This window comes from Quercus robur, chromosome 8, assembly GCF_932294415.1.
Source record: "Quercus robur chromosome 8, dhQueRobu3.1, whole genome shotgun sequence".
Taxonomy (NCBI): domain Eukaryota; kingdom Viridiplantae; phylum Streptophyta; class Magnoliopsida; order Fagales; family Fagaceae; genus Quercus; species Quercus robur.
In genome coordinates, this window is record NC_065541.1 from 7,313,705 (window position 1) to 7,332,417 (window position 18,713).

General features: G+C 33.2%; 2 long non-coding RNA genes across 2 annotated transcripts; one reads left to right on the plus strand and one right to left on the minus strand.

Moving 5' to 3' along the window:
• Positions 1–1,625: 1,625 nt before the first annotated feature.
• Positions 1,626–4,683, minus strand: LOC126694388 (uncharacterized). Its single transcript, XR_007645751.1, has 3 exons — positions 4,316–4,683; positions 1,979–2,099; positions 1,626–1,877 (listed from the first exon to the last, which is right to left on the minus strand). It is a non-coding gene; the product is annotated as an uncharacterized LOC126694388 (long non-coding RNA).
• A 534-nt stretch (positions 4,684–5,217) lies between these two features.
• LOC126694389 (uncharacterized) lies at positions 5,218–9,027 on the plus strand. The gene is made up of 4 exons (XR_007645752.1): positions 5,218–5,859; positions 6,041–6,170; positions 6,316–6,358; positions 8,565–9,027. It is a non-coding gene; the product is annotated as an uncharacterized LOC126694389 (long non-coding RNA).
• Positions 9,028–18,713: the final 9,686 nt, after the last annotated feature.

An 18,713-nucleotide genomic window follows, 5' to 3' on the forward strand; every position in this document is an offset into this window, starting at 1 on the left:
TAAAGTTATAAATGTATACAAATTCTTTGATTTTTATTAATACATTGAAATAAATGCATTTGTCATTACTTAATAGTTTGACATAAATGCTAAATTTAGATGAGGTGGAAGCATAAATGAGAAGGATGTCATACAATATGCCACTTAGTAGAACCTTATACATTCCCACATTAGGTCTCTGCTTTTATATATATACTAGTGTTTAACCCGCGCAATGCGCGGGATCATTTTATGTAATAAAAAACAATCAACATAACAATACATTAAAATTCGTCAAGTGCATGTTGTATAGCCCCTCATTTGTCCTATAATTGCAGAAATTCTATCTATAAAATACAATACAAAATATCACTCCCTTCATATGTTACAATAGTTTTCATCTAGAAACAAAATATCAAGCACATGATATATATCAAGCAAACTAAACACAAACTAAAGGTCTTTTATGTTATTTTTATTTATTATTTATTTTTTTTAATAAGCCTTGGGTTTATAGAGACAAAACATAACCTTAATTCACAGCACATACTTTGAAAACATTCTGTTTTTTTACTCCTCATTCTCTAATGACAATTGCTCTTTTGGTTTCCATGTTAATATGTCAAACATATCACACCAATACTTGTGTGATCCAAACTCATTTAAGTAAAACAACTTCAAATTGTTAATTACAATGGACAAAATTAGTATCAATCAATAAATAAACAAAACCACTAATAATATTTTAGGTGAAAAATATGAAACAATTCTCACAAAATCTAAAGTAATATATTACAACGTCCTTAAAATAAAATTAAAAAAAAAAAATCCCGGCAAACATACACAAAATAAAATAATAGATGCAAGAAACCATTGTTTGCAAGGGACTAAACTTAATTTTGTGGTGGGTATATATTACAAAGCAATTTGTTGGTAATTTTCTTGCATTCAACTCTATATACCTGCAAATAAAAATACAACCTAAATAAAATCACATATTTTCATGCAACAATAATTGCACAGTTCCAACGCTATTTTTTTTTTTTTTTTTTTAATAATAAAAACTGACACACACACACCAAATAGAAAGGAGGAAACCAAAAAATTAAAACAATAATAAATAAAAAAGAAATTGACATTCCCTCACTTCCCCACTCTTTGTCTGTGCTGAATCTAATTTAAGGAGATGACAGACATCATCAAATAATTTGCCACCAACGACAACTGTTTCAAAGGGGAACCCAATCTGGAATTCTTGGAAATTATTTTTAGCATTGCCACTAATCAGCTAATATCAGTCAGTTACATTCAAACTAACTAAATTCATACATGCACTCAAGAATTAAACCTAGTATGTAAACATTATAAACTGAAAAATCAATGTGTATATAAATAATACCAAGGAAAAATACTTGTACACTAAAGTATCTCTTAATTAGCACACAAACGCAATTCAAAGAACTCAAAATTCCATTTATACACTTCTCTAATTATGGGATTAAACCTAGGGCATGAATGAAAAGGGGGGGGGGGGGGGGGGAGAAGACACTTGTTCTGAAAATGACCAACCTGGCATCAACACATGATTTAGAAAAAATGATAATTGAAATCTTAGAAGTTATAACTAAAGCAAATTTGGTTCAAGGTTTTTCTGAAGGTTGTGGGTTTGAGAGAATATAGTTATTGATCCTCAAGAAGCTTACATGATAGTAATGATTACGTTGTCCTTATTAGCTTTAATATGAATATCACGATCAACATACTCTTGTAAAAGCTCAAGCTCATCAACATTGAGAAACGACAGTGAAACTCCTAAGTCCTACTTGAAGCTCCATCAAGGCAATGTACTTTTGCAGTGGGACTTGATATTGTTAGATGTTCTGCATCAATTTCTTCTCCTGGGATTAGTAAAATACAAAAGAGGGTCAGCGAAATTTTCAAACTATGAGAACAATGAATCAGATAAAACAATGCTATAAGCCAATATCACTAATACAACCTGAAGTTGTTGAGACAAAATTATTGGAGGCAGAAGACTGTGCACATAATGAGCATCCCTCTCTTTCTCAGAGAAAGCAAGTCCTTTGTTGTACTGGGGATCCCTAAGCAAAGAATAACCACTGCACCACAACCATACATACCTCACAAAATTTAGTTCAGAATTCAGAAAGTTACATGTCAGAGATTATGGTATAGTTCTGAAAAGTGATAAAAACAGAGTCCCCTGTTATCTCAGAGTAGCATTTTTGGCTTCTGAACTTCATTTATATTAACATATATTAATTTATATGTTTTATCCACGTAAATTATTTTTTGGCATTAACCAAGTGGGGCCTCAGTTTCTGAACTGAACCCAGATCAGAATGAACTATATCTTTTAAGAAAATGATAGGAAACTTAGATAAATTTTTTTTTTGAAGGTTAATAATTATTCCAATAGCGTAAGATCAATAGGATGCAAAAGAAGAAAAAAAGAAGTGTAATAAACATGTGATCACAAAAAGAACCCTTCATTTTAAGTATTCAGGAACTTTCAGATTCTAAAAGGCCAAAAAACTACACTACAAATCATATAAAAAACAAAACAAAAACTCTCCCCTTTTACAATCAAACATCCCTATTCACCCATGTAGCAGTCCCCTCCCCTCCCCTCCCCTTTTCCCTTTCTGACTTTTTGTTACTTTAAGTATGTTGCGAGAAGACCTGCAGTTTCTTGTTTCTCAATCTTTTCTAAATGTCTTTGTTCATTATCTAATACATACAAATAAATGAAAGGACCAACTGTAACAAATAAATTATTAAGACCTCCTTTACTCAAAGAAAAAAAAAATCTCAATCTATAAAATATAAATAGGCATTCACAGTTTACATACTGCATCTGCATTAATAGGCATTAATCAAAAAAATATCCATATTCAATGTGTATTAATAATTGATGAAAGTTTTTAAATAATAATAACTCATATAAATCAAAAGTCCTAAACTTGCAGAAATTCTATCTATAAAATACAATACAAAATATCACTCCCTTCATATGTTACAATAGTTTTCATCTAGAAACAAAATATCAAGCACATGATATATATCAAGCAAACTAACCACAAACTAAAGGTCTTTTATGTTACTTTTTTTATATTTTTTTTTTTGTTTTTTTATTTTTTAAGCCTTGGGTTTATAGAGACAAAACATAACCTTAATTCACAACACATACTTTGAAAACATTCTATTTTTTTACTCCTCATTCTCCAATGACAATTGCTCTTTTGGTTTCCATGTTAACCAAAACATAGCAAATAATCCAGGAAACCATAATTCCACTTAGAAAAAATTATAAATTATCCTACAATGTAAAGTGTCAGATTTAAAAGCAGCAAAGGTGAAAATCCCTAACATTACCCAAGAGCGAAAATCCCTAATGTTACCCAAACCAAAATACATCGATGACGATTTGAGACAAAGTATCCAAAGAAAGAGAATAAATCCATCTATCCTTCAATAGGTATCAAAGGAAAACCCTAGACAGTTCAGCAGGAGGGGAAAATTTTAAATATAGAAATTCAAATAGGAAAAGCACCAATGAGAAGTTACAGGAATTGAAAATAGTGGTTGAAGTGGGAAAGAGTGTGCTTACCTTCTAGATATACTATTGCAAAGAAGGGATGGGGGCAGTAAAAACAATCAGAGTAGCAGGGATGGGGCAAAGGACGCATAGAGCATATGGAAATTAGAAGGGAAGCAATAGGGTAGAGAATGAACAATGACAAACAGTTATTCTAGAAGAATTAATATTAAACAAATATGAAAATTTCAAGCACAGAGAAATTGATTTTGAAACGTAAAAGGAACAGAGCTGCAGATATAAAGGGAAGGAACCAAATTGATTGAAATAAAAAGAGCATGCGTAAGTAATTGGGGGAAAAAATGAACTCAACTGACTCATACCTATTCTTGGAATTCATCATCTTATTCTTTATAGGACCTAGATTAAGGAAAAAGGTCCAATTTACTTTTTTATTACCACTTGACTTGTAAAGCTTACATCTTTGTCTAGAAAGTATCTGAAAGAAACTACGTTTTAACCCAGAAACCGTAGATAAATAAACATGAACAAATTTAACCCAAATAATCAAAACAGAATCACTTATAATTTAAATACCATAATGAGAACCAAATATAACCTAAAGACCCAAACAAATATCAAAGCCTGATCAAAATGTTAAACTGAAAGGCGAAGAGAAAAACTTAATTTGAATAAAAAAATCGCAACCAATCCAAACAAAATATCAAACCTTAATCATACTTAATAAACAAACTTAAATCGAAGATAAAAACTCACCGGTATATGATGGCAGTGGGATGCTGAAGGAGTGAGAAAGCGGTAATGGGCTATAGTTTAGGGGTTTTGATAATTGAGAAAGGCAGAGAAAACGGCTTCAACACGGAGGAAGAGGCAAAGAAGAAGAAAAGGTTTATCGAGAGTGGGTAGTTTTGGGATTTTTGTGTAAATCGGGCTTTCAAGCGTTGTAATGATCGGGATTTTGGTTGGATTTAATCGTAAACTTGGTAGAATCGATGCTGAGTTCGCCATTCTGCCTCTTTCTCTGCTTCTTTCCCCGTTTCCTCCTCGCATCTCTCTGTCTTTCATCGCCTCTCAATTTCTATTTCCGTGTATGCTTTAATTGTAACTGGTTTTTTTTTTTTTTTTTTTTTTTTGTGGTTATTTATAATAACAGGCTTTTAAACGGTGTGTAGCAATACCAAACAACATAATTTATCGCTTTTAAAGCGAAACATGGCTGAATTTTGGATAGGTACTTTTCCTATTTGTCACCATCTCCTTAAATGTAGGAACCCATTTTCTCTCAGCTTCTACTATTATATATATATATATATATATATATATATAGATAGATATATATGAATATGAATAGATGTGGAGACAAATAATATTTGCCCAATAAATTGAATTTGACTTTTGCAATTCTGCATTGAAGTTAATCTTATGTAAAAAATTGAAAAGTTTTTTTAAGGAGGTGCTGCCATGTTAGGAAAAAAATCCACTTAAAATTCTGACACGTTTACAATTTTTTCTTTAAAAAACCATACGTTGCATCTGGAAGACTCACCTTTACAATTAAAATCACAACAGCTCGCAAGTTACACTTGTTCAACCCGAAACAATCATAACAAAAGCCACTCATTGGCCTGCATGTTACACCTGTTCAGCCCAAAACAAACATAATAAAAGCCATCAATTTCTCACACCAAAAGGGTTTTAAAGTTACAGAGACAGTTTGCTGAAAGAGGAAAAACACAAAAGAATAGAGAGAGACAGAGAGATTTCGTAAACTGTAAAAGAACAGAGATTGAAAGAAAGATCGAAAATGTTACAAAAGAGAGATCAAAAGTGCCTTCAGTCGAGATAATGAACCCATTAAAACAAATGAAGAACAGAGATCGACAAAGAGATAAATTTCAGGGCAGCCACCACCGTCATGCAATCGGAACCGTTACTAGTGAAGGTTTTCTTTATTCTTTTTAAAATTACATGATAACTATGATTTATATTTGAGAGTTTCGATTTAGGCATTTGGGTTAGATTTGGTTTTGTTCAAGGTTATAGGATTAAATTTGGTTTATGGGTAGGGTATATGTGTTGCTTTGGATTTATTTAACTCTCTCTTGGATTCAATTGTAGATTTCATTTGTAAATGATTGATTTCAATTTCAAATCTATGTAATAAAAAATTAAAAGGTTTTTCTTTAACTTCTTTTTTTTTATGGGTTTATTGGTGGAAAGGCAAATCCTTGGAAGCAATCCAAGTCAGATTAGAAGCGATACTACCAGCTATAGTTTCCACTCTATTGGAACCATCACTGGTAATTTTTTTTTTAATTGAATGTTAAATATGCATTATGCTTGGATTGGTTTGATTTTTAGGTACCTGGGTTAGAATTTATTTTGTTTTCATTTAGGTATTTGGGTTAGGATTTATTTTTTCTATATGTTTTTGGGTTAGATTTGATTAGTTTATATTAGATTTCCTTTTCACTATACAAGGGACGTTAAAAGGAAGCAAGAGAGAGAAGAGCAAGAAAAAAAAATTGCAGACATAGAAGGTATAAGCTATGAGAGGCTTTAGTTGAACTTTGAAGTTAACAAAGAAGACAGAAGGGTTTATCTTGATTTGGTATGAAATTTAGTCTCTTTCTCTCTTTATCTCTATTTTTTTTCCAAAATTTTTTTGGTGCTCTTTTTTCAGTTCTAAATTTTGGATATCATAGTTTTTTATTGCGCAAATGTTAATGTTTTATTATTTATTGGCATTGTTTTAGGCACCCACGAAATATCTTCAGTCTACAATTCAAATGCTATCAGGTACTAGATCTCTTGGAGATAGCAAAAGATATCACTTTCTTACCCTTTTTCATAACAATCACAACTCCAAAGTCAAAACAAAGAAACATTTTTGCCAAACAAACTTCTACTTCACTTATTGTGTATGCTGTGTTTATATTCAATTGCTACTTTAATTAATTTCTTCTAAAGAAAATCCCATACAATATATCCCCTTTTTTTAAGCGGGCCAAGTTACTATGATTTCTAGAGAGAGGAATATGCCAATATGTCTATTTTTTTAATGCAAATCTCTTTTTCTCTCCTTGGAAGACTGACAATCACTATTTGGTTTCTCTATCCTAAAAAACTATATATATATATATATATATATATATTGTATTCGAATAAATGCTTGAATGTGTGATGAAACCCAAATACCTAAATGCTTGGGTATCTTTGTATCTATTTATTGTTAGTTTCTATCACTCATACTGTTGAATTGTTTTGGAACATTGTGCACTCATCTTAATTTCACTGAATTTTGCATATAAACTCATGTTGCTATTGCATATAACCTCATGTTTAAGTTGTTTTTCATATTAAATAAGTAGTGTGGTACTCAATTAAGGTAGATCAAGATGTTTTATCATATATAGGTGGGGGCAGACTCATTACATGACTTTGAGTGTCCATATTCAGAATTAGCAACATATGTGCACCTTGACGGCAAGTGTGAACTATAATATGCTGACATTTGCTAGCTGTGTTAATGGTTGAATGATGAAATTTAAGTGGGGAGAACTATCAATGATGAACAATAGAGTGGAGGATTTTTTTTTTTTTTAAATGTATTTGAACAATGAAAATTGGTACCAACTGTTTAGCGCACATTTTTCATTACTAAAATTTTTTGTTTTTTCTTTCGTACATGCCTGCTTTTTGTTTCCTTTTAAAGGTTGGATGGAATGCCATGTTGTCTTTCACAAGATGCTATATGGGATGGATGTTGTCTACAAGAGTGAAGTAGAAGGATATCTTCCTTTATTGTTTTGGGATGTTATTCTATTGGGTCAAATATTTATAAATTTTACCATTTACCTAGAGATGGCGTCTTTAGGAAAAGTCTTTAAAAATCTCATCCACAATCCATCTGTTTCTAAGTTATTTTCTTAGAACAATGCTCACTCCTAAATCAATGTATATATATTCTTGATTCTTGATATGCAGATTATTAACAAATTAACTGTTTTTAAATGGATAACATTAGAACTATGTTTTGATCCAGTTTAGTCTTGGTGTCCTATGAGCATTCAACGTTACAACCTTATATCCAATTCTTGATATGCATGTGTTTGCACCTGCACCCAATTAGTGACCAACAAATTGGATAATTTATGATATAATAATGCTTTGAGTTTTATAGAGTGCAACCCAATGCATCATTTTATATTTTATGCTAATGCTATTTTTTTGTGAATATATATATATATATATTTAATTTTGCTAGGTCATAATTACTACTTAGAGCCAAAGTAGTTGAAAAAATGGTAGAGACAAATAAGAAAATGAATATTGGTGAAATTGAGAAAAGTGCAAATATTATCAAGATCCTAATGAAATAGGAGTTAATGGAAAAGGACAATGGTATGAAGCATCAAGAAATTGAAAAACAAATGTACACAGCTCAAGGAAAGAGCTAGGCAATGCAGATTTTTATTAGTACCAACTCTTATCTTTTAAGGATTGGCATTGAGAAAATTCTATAATAGAAGACTTGGTTAGGCCTACCATAGCCACTTTCTTTGCACTTACATAGGCTTGGACATTTTATCTTGAGGGACCAATTTTTAGTTTCAATCAGTGCAAGTACAAAAAAAGGATTGGTTTTAAGGGATCTCTTTTTTTCTCCCACCTACCTCAAGATATATTTTTTGTTCCACTTTGTATTCTTGGAATTAATTGTCCTCTTTGCAATATAAATTGGGGAGTTACAGTAAGAATCCTATAATGGTGATGAGGTGTTTTGTATTTTTCTCATTATGTTTCATTTGAATATATTTCATGCATAAACACAGATTAAGATGGATTTTATAATGTTCTAAAAAAATAAAAAATGAAGTTTAAAAAAAAATTAATAATAATAGGGAAGTTTGTTTTCTTTTTGTTTTTTTCCTTTGTCTCTTTGTTTCTTTCAATTCATTTTTTTTTTATTCCAAGTACTGAGTTTGTGGTTTGCATGTTTAAGGAAACACAAGCTCAGGAAAATCAAATCTTCAACTTTATTGGTTGTGGTACAAAATACTAAAACGAAGAGGGAACAGCCACCAGGCAATGAATATCAAAACCTTCTTCTGTATCTAAAGAGGTACTAACTAACTTTGTTTATTCATTTTTTTATGTTGTTTGGTAATGGTTTTTTTGCTAATCGGAGTAGTTTGTTTGTTTTGCTTTGATTTCTTTATTGGTTGAGATATTTACTGACTCACACTGTTTCTATAATTTATTACTTGGTCTTTGCATCATGCGAGTACAATGATGAAAACATATGTCACATTACATTTAAAAATTTTCAGGTGCTGGTACATTTGCAAGCTCATTAGTTGCTCTATATAATACCTTTATAAATAGGCTCAACTGCTCAAGTAGTTGGTTGCAATCCCACGGTGCTTTTACGTAGTTGTGCTTATTTTGTCTTGGGTGTAATTTTTGGGTGGATTTATGTTGCAAAACATTCATCTCATTCCCATTTGGGACAAGCAAACAATGTGTTTGATAAAATGTCTTACTCACTTTTGCAAGTTCAAGTCTGTTAGGTTCTAAGTACTTAGGAGCTAATGTATTAGAACTCTAATTTGTATTGTTGGCAAACCATGATCAAAACAGGTTTTTAGTCTAGTTTTAGACTTGCTCAAAGTATGTGTTTTATGTAAAGTTGGAATTGAGTTGCTGCAGAATTCATTGGGAAATTTGGTTTGGTTCGATCGATCAAGAATTAGACTCGACCGATCGAAAGACGGGCAGAATGTTTTTTCTACAGAATTTCCAACTCAGCCCTAAGCCCATATGACACGTAGGGTTTTATGTTTTGCCCTAGGTATAAAAGGGAAACCTTAGCCACGTTTTTTAAGTTGCTCTATTTGCTGTGTGTGTGAATTTCTTGTGAGATCTAAGAGGTGGTTACCTTCACACATGCTTAGGATTATCAAGAAGGAGATTTCATTGAGAGCTTGATGATCATTCAGTTGTTGCACTAAAGAGCTTAAAGATACACAAGGGGGAGTGCTTGTACATGCTGGAGAATCCAAGAAAGAAGGAGTTCGTGGTCTCGGAGCTTGCACGTGGTCGTGTCAGTAAGTTTTCTACTAGTGGGTAGCAATAGGATGTTAGTGGTCTAAGTCGCTATTGTAAAATTTCGATTCTTTTATAGTGGATTCAAGTTTACCTTGAGGATAGCTAGGTTAAATCCTCCCTAGGTTTTTACCGGTGTGGTTTCCTAGGTCATCATATCTTTGTGTTCTTTATATTCTGCACTTTACATTGATATGATTATATGATTGTTAACCTAGATCTAAAATTTAGACTAAGTAATCACTTGGCTAATTAACTTGGTTAATCCAATTGTGTTTTAAGGGGTCTAAAAACGTACAAGTGGTATCAGAGCAGGTAGCTTTCTTGTTGTAGATCTTTTGATCTCTAAGCTAATCCTTGACCCCTGTTGTCATGGAACATAGACATTCTCTGGTTATTCCTCCTCACTTTGATGGGAGTAATTATGCTTATTGGAAAGTAAGGATGAAAACATTCCGGAAATCTATTGATGAGAGAGTCTAGAACTCCGTTGAATACGGATGGGAGAAGCCCACTACTCCTATGAATGAGTGGCAAACTTCTCAGAAAGAAGCAGCCACTTTTAACAACAAAGCTATGAATGCTATTTTTAATGCTGTTTCTATGGAGGAATTTAAGAGAATCTCTAATGTTGAGATTGCTCACACTGCTTGGAATATCCTCCAGACTATGCATGAAGGCATAAAGGTAGTTAAAATCAATAAGTTACAGCAATTAACAACTAGATTTGAAAGCATTAGGATGTTTGATGATGAATCTTTTGATGAATTCTATGATAAACTTAATGATATTGTTAATTCTGCATATAATCTAGGTGAAATCTATGATCAACCCAAAATTGTTAGGAAGATTCTTAGATCTTTAACTGAAGATTTTAGACCCAAAGTGACTGCCATCATTGAGAGCAAGGATGTGGACTCCATCCCTGTTGATGAACTTGTAGGCTCTTCAGTTTTATAAGTTGGACCTACCCAAAACTAGCAAATCCAAATCAATGGCTCTTAAGTCAGTTGATGATGTTGATGTTGGTGGATTTGATGATGAGCCCTCTGCTACAGAGATTGCTTACCTTACCAAGAACTTTAGGAATTTCCTTAGAAACAACAACAGAAGGGCAAGAGGTAAGAACACTGCTGAACCTAGAAACTTTAGGAAGAATGATCCCACTAAGGTTAACAATACTGAAAAACCTAGAGAAAAAGTAGGTTAATCTCCTAATAATTCTATGGGTCCTCAATGTTTTGGATGTCAAGGATATGGTCATATGAAATCTGAATGTCTTACATACTTGAGGTTTAAGGATAAGGCTATGGCTGTAACCCTTAGTGATGATGAAGTTTTTGATGATGAGTCTGGTTGTGATGAGGATGGAAACTTCATTGCTTTCACTGCTACTGCTGTAGTCAATGAAAGCTTGTCTGTTGAAAAGAACCCTTCTAATGGGGAATTCTCTGAGGATGCAGATCTTCAAGAAGCTTACAACAAAACTTTGCAAAGTTGCTGCAAAGGATGCTATGAGTGTTGAATTAGGCTTAAAGAAAATTGCATATCTTGAGCTTGATAAGAAAATTTTGCTTGTGAATTTGTTTGATGCTACTGAACTTTTGAATAATGTGAAGACTGAGAACATGTTTTTGCTTGAAAAAGTTAAGAATTTGGAACATGAACTATCTGTTGCTAGAGAACAAACTGATAGGTCTGCAAGCTCAAAAATTGATCATATCCTGAGTGTTCAAAAGTCTCCTTTTGACAAAACTGGCTTAGGTTTTGTAGAAAGCATCTCTATGCCTACACCCTATTCCACAATCTTTGTTCCTTCATCTTTGTCTGAACCCTCTGTGGGTGAGGTTGTCAAACCCTTAGAAGTTACACCTCCTAAGAAGTCTACCATTTCTAAGGACAAGTCACATGGTAAGCCTGCATGGGTTTGTCATTTTTGTCGAAAGTCTGGGCACATTCGTCCAAACTGTTACAAGCTACAAGCTGCTAAGAGAACAAACAAACCAAAAGTACTTGTGCCTCAAGCACAAGATCCTATGGTACTTATTGGTGAATTGGTAAATGCTTTAAACCTTTATTCCAATCTTGGAGTTGGAAATCATTCCCATGTGAATAAGAACTCCAATGCTCGAGGTGCATCTAAAAAGTTTTGGATGCAAAAGGCTCAATCAAATTGAGTCTACTCTACTCTTTGTGGCCATTGTTCTTTGGTTTTTGTTTTCTTTGTTTCTAGGATTTGCATTGCATTACATTCATGCATTTCATTCTAGGATGTTTTTTATTCTTTTCAAATAAAAAGAAAAAAGGAAAAAGGAAGCAAATTGTGTTTTGCATTTATTTTCTTGGCATTGAAAACAAGGTTGGTCAATTTATTTTCACATAACATGTCTTTGTAGTGCATGTTGTGTGGGAAAGATGTTTATAGTTTTTGATCACTTTGTCTTGATCTTGAAGTCACATGTCTTTGACTATTGGACTTGAACCTTTGGAAAAAGGCATAAATAACCATCTCACCACTGTTCACTAGCCAATCATGAATACCTTAGTGCATATCGTAAGATTTTGTGCTCGAGAAAGTGTAGCACATGTACAAAAAGAAAATTAGGCGTAGCCTTGGTTAAATTGCTTAAAATTGGTGTGTACATTATTGGACTTAAAGTTAAATCAATCAAATAAAATTGGTGTGTAAATTATCCCGGCTATTTTAATAAGTTTCTGCTAAATTAAAATTTGTGTGTACAATATGAGGCAAATCAAGAAACTTACATGATTACAAGCTTATGATCTAGGAGATGTGGGAGTTATATAATGTAACTCTTTAGGTGATAGTCTCTTTCAAACTCTATGTGATGAATTTTGTAGACTTTGCGTTTGATTTCTTTTCACATATCATCTCACATGTATCTCAAGCTTTTGCTAGTTGCACACACTACACAAGTTACTCTTCGCTAAACTTTGTACATGTTATTGTGTGTTTTTGGTTTGACCAACCAAGTTTGAAAATTCCTTGAGTTTTATACAAAACATATTTGATGTTTGAGATTTTAAGAGAATGGATTGAAAATCTTAATTTTGGGAAAACTGGGTTCAAAACATGTGTTTTTGAAAAGCATTTCATCTCATTCTCAAGCATGTGATTCATAAAATTCAATGCTTAGAGGAGTTTCTGCATTATTTTGCTTTGTTTTTCAAAAAAAAAAAAAAAAAAAAAAACTGATTTTTCCAAAATTTCGACCGATCGAAATTGTTTTCGACCAATCGAAATTGCAATTAAAAATGTTTGTGAGTCTCTGTCTATTTCGATTGGTGCTCAATTGGTGCTGGATCAATCGAAGCATTTTCAACCGATCAAATATGTTTTTCGATCGATTGAAAATCATGTAGAGAATTTTTTAAAAACTGATTTTCACGTGTTCAAACTCACTTTTTCAAAAGTTTTTCAATTTTTTCTCTCTTTACGATTCGATCAAGGCTCCAATCCGATTTTTTTTCGTTTTCACCATTCTTTTTGCAAGGTTTTTCTCTCCTAAGGCCGGTAAGACCTTTATACCCTTCCTTTTGCATTTATTTTCACTTTTCATGCATCAAATCATGCATTATTTGGGAAATTTCGAACCTATGAAAATTTTGGGGTTTTTGATGAATTAAGCCTTTTCTTTCACAATTGATCAATGGGTTTTTGTTGGGGGATGTTATAAACATGATTTTTGGTATTTAATTTGATCAATTTGAAGTATTGTGAGAAATTGAAAATTATAGGGCTTGAAACTACCCGATTTGGGGATTTTGTTCAAATTGAGTTTAATTGATGAAATTGGCTTGTTGGATTGATTAATTTGATCATTATAAACTATTTTCTAACTTGTGTGATGATCAATTGGTCAATTTAGTACAAACTGAACAAGTGGTTTTTCAAAATTTTGGGGTTTTTGTTATAAACTCTATCCTCAAGCCAATTTTGTGATTCTAAACTTAAATTGAACTTGTTATCACTACATTAGAGCATGCATCATGAAATTTATCTGTTCATGCATCATATAGATTGTTATTTCTATATTTTTTTGTGCTAACTTGAAGTCTGCCCTTGGTGTTTTTTTTTTTTTTTTTTTGGTTTTTGTTGTCTTTGTTCTTTCTCTTGTGTCTTTGTCCTTACCCTAGCACCATGCCTAGGAAGACTAGAGCCCATACGACATCCTCCTCTGCTTCTGCTTCTTCCTCAGTGGGCACTTTGTTTCAGAGTGAGAAAAGCCAAGAGTTGTATGAGACACTAAACCTTAAGAGAAAGATTTGGGCTAAGCATAAGGTTTTGTTAGATGAGCTAGATCCTACCATTAGGGCAAACTTTGAGTGTTAGGGTTGGTTGCCACTTTTGGATATTGATTATCCTCCTTCAGCTACCCTGATTAGAGAGTTCTACTCGAACCTCTTTATCCACGTCTATGATTCAAACACTTTAGTCAAGAGTTGGATACGAGGTGTAAAGTTCACCATTACTCCTAGTGTAGTGGCTGATGCTCTCGGGGTACTTGTGGTCCGACATCCTATTTACCCTTATGATGAGTCTCCTCCCCTAGACGACATCATGTCCTACATCACTGGTACTTCTATCTGGTAGGGTTCTGCTCCTCGAATCACTTCTGCTGAGCTCACTAAGACTACCTATCTTTTCTTTAGGATAGCGTGTCATTCCTTGTGGCCTATCTCTCATCTGCACACCATTCCTTTGAAGCGATGTGCATTTTTGTATGCTCTTGTTACGGATACTCTTATTAGTTTTCCTCATCTGTTTCTTCGTTTTTTGAATGAAGTTCATAGGAGTTCCTCTATTGCTCATGCTCTTTTTCATCTTGTTTTCATTCATAGGATTTTATTGTTTTTAGGTTTAGATGACTTCCCCGCTTCTGAGGCTGTACACATTATTGCTCCCATAGGTGCCACTTTTCTTAGGTAGAGGGTTGCTCAGATGAGAGAGAGCTCTAAACGCCCTCGAGTTAAGCCTTCTGGTACCGCACCCCCTCCTTCTTCTACAGGTACTACTTCTGGTGAGGCGTCTGCTGATCCTGTTGGTACTGCTGCTGCAGCTGCTGCTATTCCTCCACCATCTACTTCGGATGACTTTGACATTCATCGTACATTGGAGACTGTCATGACCGTTCAGGCGGCTTAATGGGCATGCTTAATGAGCTCCGTGCTTTGTGAGCAGATTTGGCGCATTTTAGACGTTCGCCTTCACCACCTCCTTTTGATGATGGATTCTGATTGCCCTTTGGCATCCCGTCACCAAAAGGGGGAGTACATTTGGACCCTTGTAGAGGATTTTTGTAGTTAGGGGGAGAGATTTTGTTTGTTGGAACTTGTGGAGTTTAGATTGTATCTAGGTGCTTCACTATATATGTATCCTTTTTGGCTCTTGATGTATTGTTTTTAGGCTATTCATGTTAGGGGGAGATACATTGTTATCTGTGTTTCTTGTTTCACTACTCTTTGATTTATATTTATGAGTTATTCATGATATATGTCTTTGTTTTGTGTTTTGTGAAGTCAAGAATTTATTTTTATTTTACTTATATTTTCCACATATGCGTTTATGTGTTTGTTGAGTATTTCGGGAAATATACAGGTTGATTTAGTCGTGCTACTGTCTACATTTGCAACTGATGGATAGTAGTTAGGTTGGATTATTTTGTAATGGGCATTATTTTTGTAAAGGGCTTTTACTTGTAACTTTAAGCATTGTGTTTGTGTTTTGTCACGGATTGTCAAAGGGGGAGTTTATTAGGTTCTAAGTACTTAGGAACTAATGTATTAAAACTACAATTTGTATTGTTGGGAAACCATGATCAAAATAGGTTTTTAGTCTTGTTTTAGACTTGCTCAAAGTATGTGTTTTATGTAAAGTTGGAATCGAGCTGCTACAGAATTCATTGTGCAATTTGGTCTGGCTCGATCGATCGAGAATTAGACTCGACTGATCGAAAGTCGGGCATAATGTTTTTTCTGCAGAATTTCCAACTCAGCCCTAAGCCTATATGACGTGTAGGGTTTTATGTTTTGCCATAGGTATAAAAGGGAAACCCTAGCCACGTTTTTAAAGTTGCTCTATTTGTTGTGTGTGTGAATCTCTTGTGAGATCTGAGAGGTGGTTGCCTTCACACATGCTTAGGATTATCAAGAAGGAGATTTCATTGAGAGCTTGATGATCATTCAGTTGCTGCACTAAAGAGCTTAAAGATACACAAGCGGGAGTGCTTGTACTCGCTGGAGAATCTAAGAAAAAAGGAGTCCGTGGTCTCGAAGCTTGCATGTGGTCGTGTCAGTAAGATTTCTACTAGTGGGTAGCAATAGGAGGTTAGTGGTCTGAGTCACTATTGTAAAACTTCGATTCTTTCATGGTGGATTCAAGTTTACCTTGAGAATAGCTAGGTTAAATCCTCCCCAGGGTTTTATCGGTGTGGTTTCCTGGGTCATCATATCTTTGTGTTCTTTATATTTCGCACTTTACATTGATATGACTATATGATTGTGTTAACCTAGATCTGAAATTTGGACTAAGTAATCACTTGGCTAATTAACTAGGTTAATCCAATTGTGTTTTAAGGTTCTAAAAATGTACAAAGTCAACTTCACACAAACACTAATGTTATAGGTAAGTTAATTATGCCATACATTTGACTTCCAAATTTCATTTTCTCATGTTCATTAATGGTTTAATGTTGTGTCTATGGAGGGCTACAATACAATTACAATTCCAATGTCACATGCGGCCCAACTGGTTTCAATGTCTGCTTTGACTATACAGAAGCTGCCAATGCAATTGTTGCATCCAAAGTACTCTTTACTGATAGTGACAAAGTGAGGTTTGCTGGGCTATTTTTCTCTTTCCTTTCTCAATTCCTCTAATAGTACTTGACCTATTTTCCCCCAACATGTCAACAAGCCCCCAACTTTCATAAATTTTACGGTTTTAATCACTTTTACAATAAAGAAACTACTTCAACTTTTCAATTTGTATTTTCCAATGTTGTACTTTTCGACCACCTTCCAATAGACCTCATCACTTATGCAAATGTTCTCATAGTCTTACACTTACTGTCTTCAATCTTTTCACACTTCTGTTTCTTCATCTCTTTTTTCATTCTATTTTGCTTCCAATTTCTATCCATTTCAATCAAACTTGAATTTCTATTTGTTTATTTTGAGGTTGATGATTTTTTTTTTCATTTATTTATAAAACTAATTGATAGTCTATATTCATTATTTTAATCTAGTATTTCATACTAACATACTCAAACAACCAGATTTAGGTAGAATTTGGTTTGATAAACACATCTAGTGCTATTTGTCTTTGTGTTTGACACTTGGTGAAGAAAATCTTGAAATTGATGTTTGAAAATTCAATAGTGGAGGTCATACATTTATGTAATAGAGACACACATATATTTTTTATGAATTAATATGATCATTTAGTCTTGACCGGCCCCCTAAAGACAATTTTCTAACTCCATCCCTTGACGACAAGACAACCAATTTGGAAAATTTTGATGATGTTTCTAATCCCAATTCTTCTGTGTCCTAATTTGGCTTTTTATTATTATTATTTATTTTTATGATTGTTTATATGTGCACGATTGTTTTTCATTAATCTTTACTTCCTGTGCATTGTGCATGTCATATATTCTTCAGAACGCATGAAATGAACATGCTTAAATAATAGATGTGGCGCTGTGGGTAAATTGAAGATGCACAAAATATGAGCTGAATAGATTAAATATCAGTTTCTACGAAAATATAAAGTTGTGTCAGTTAGAAATCTAAAGTTGATTGATCCACATAGTGCTAAGACACTTTACAACTAGATTGATGATGAAACCAATGACAAAAGTCTTGCTCTTTGTGAATGAACAAAACTAGATACAGTCTGCTGTTCCTTAGGTTCTCTTTTTAAGATTCAGCTATGTGACTATTTAATTAAAAAATACACTTCCACTCTATAAGAAAAAATCCACATGGCAGAAATTTTAAAAGAGAAATCTAAAGAACAGCCCAAAGTATTGTTCCTAAGTTTTGCTTTTTGTGAATAGACAAAACCTAGATATAGTACCTTAGGTGTTGTTTCTTCAGTTTTCCTCTTAAGATTCAGCTATGTGGCTACTTAATTAAAAAATACACTTCCATTCTATAAGAAAAAATCCAAATGACAGAATCTTAAAAGAGGAACCTAGATAACAATACCTAAATACTGTACCTAAGTCTTGCTTTTATTGAATTAGCATTGGTTATTTGCTATGAGGTAGGATTTTTGTGGGGTTCACGTACATGTGAGTTAGAGGGATGTCTCCTATACCGGCATATGAAAATATCTCCATTGTGAGCAGCAGTGGTCTTTGAGTTTTGTTGTGGGTCAGAGGGGCTTTGGCTAAAAACGTGAGGTTGATGATGTTTGGCTTTCAAGTAGGTCACTATCAGTTTTGATTTTGGGAGTGCTGCCGTCAATTGTTTGGCCAAAAGAGTCTATAGGTATATTCTACCCATGAATAGTTTCGATACTGAATTGGACACAAAAATCATCAAATACCTGATTTTTCCAATAGGCCAGAATTTTTTCTTTGGAGGGCCAACTTTTAGGACGACACCGACATTTAAGACCAAAACACACATATACGCAGTGGTACATGGTTATGTATGTATTTGTTATTTACTAGAAAGTATGAGTAACTTAATAAATTAAGAATTTTAAATGTATAACATTGTATTAGAATCACTTAAGAATTTTCTTGTATTTTTTTTACAAAAGTAATGAATTTAAGTGGGACTTTTATAAAATTTGTATAATCTGTGTAATCTTGTTATTTTTTAATTGAATTAGAAACACTTAAGAATTTTTTTTTTTTAATTTTTTTGTGAATCTAGACTTATTGTTAATGAAATGGAAATATTGCCTTCTGTATCACTCACGAACGGATTTATTTATTTATTTATTTTTATTTATTGGGAATAAATCATTATCTATAATCTGTGTAATCTGGGACTTTTATAGTCCTCAAAC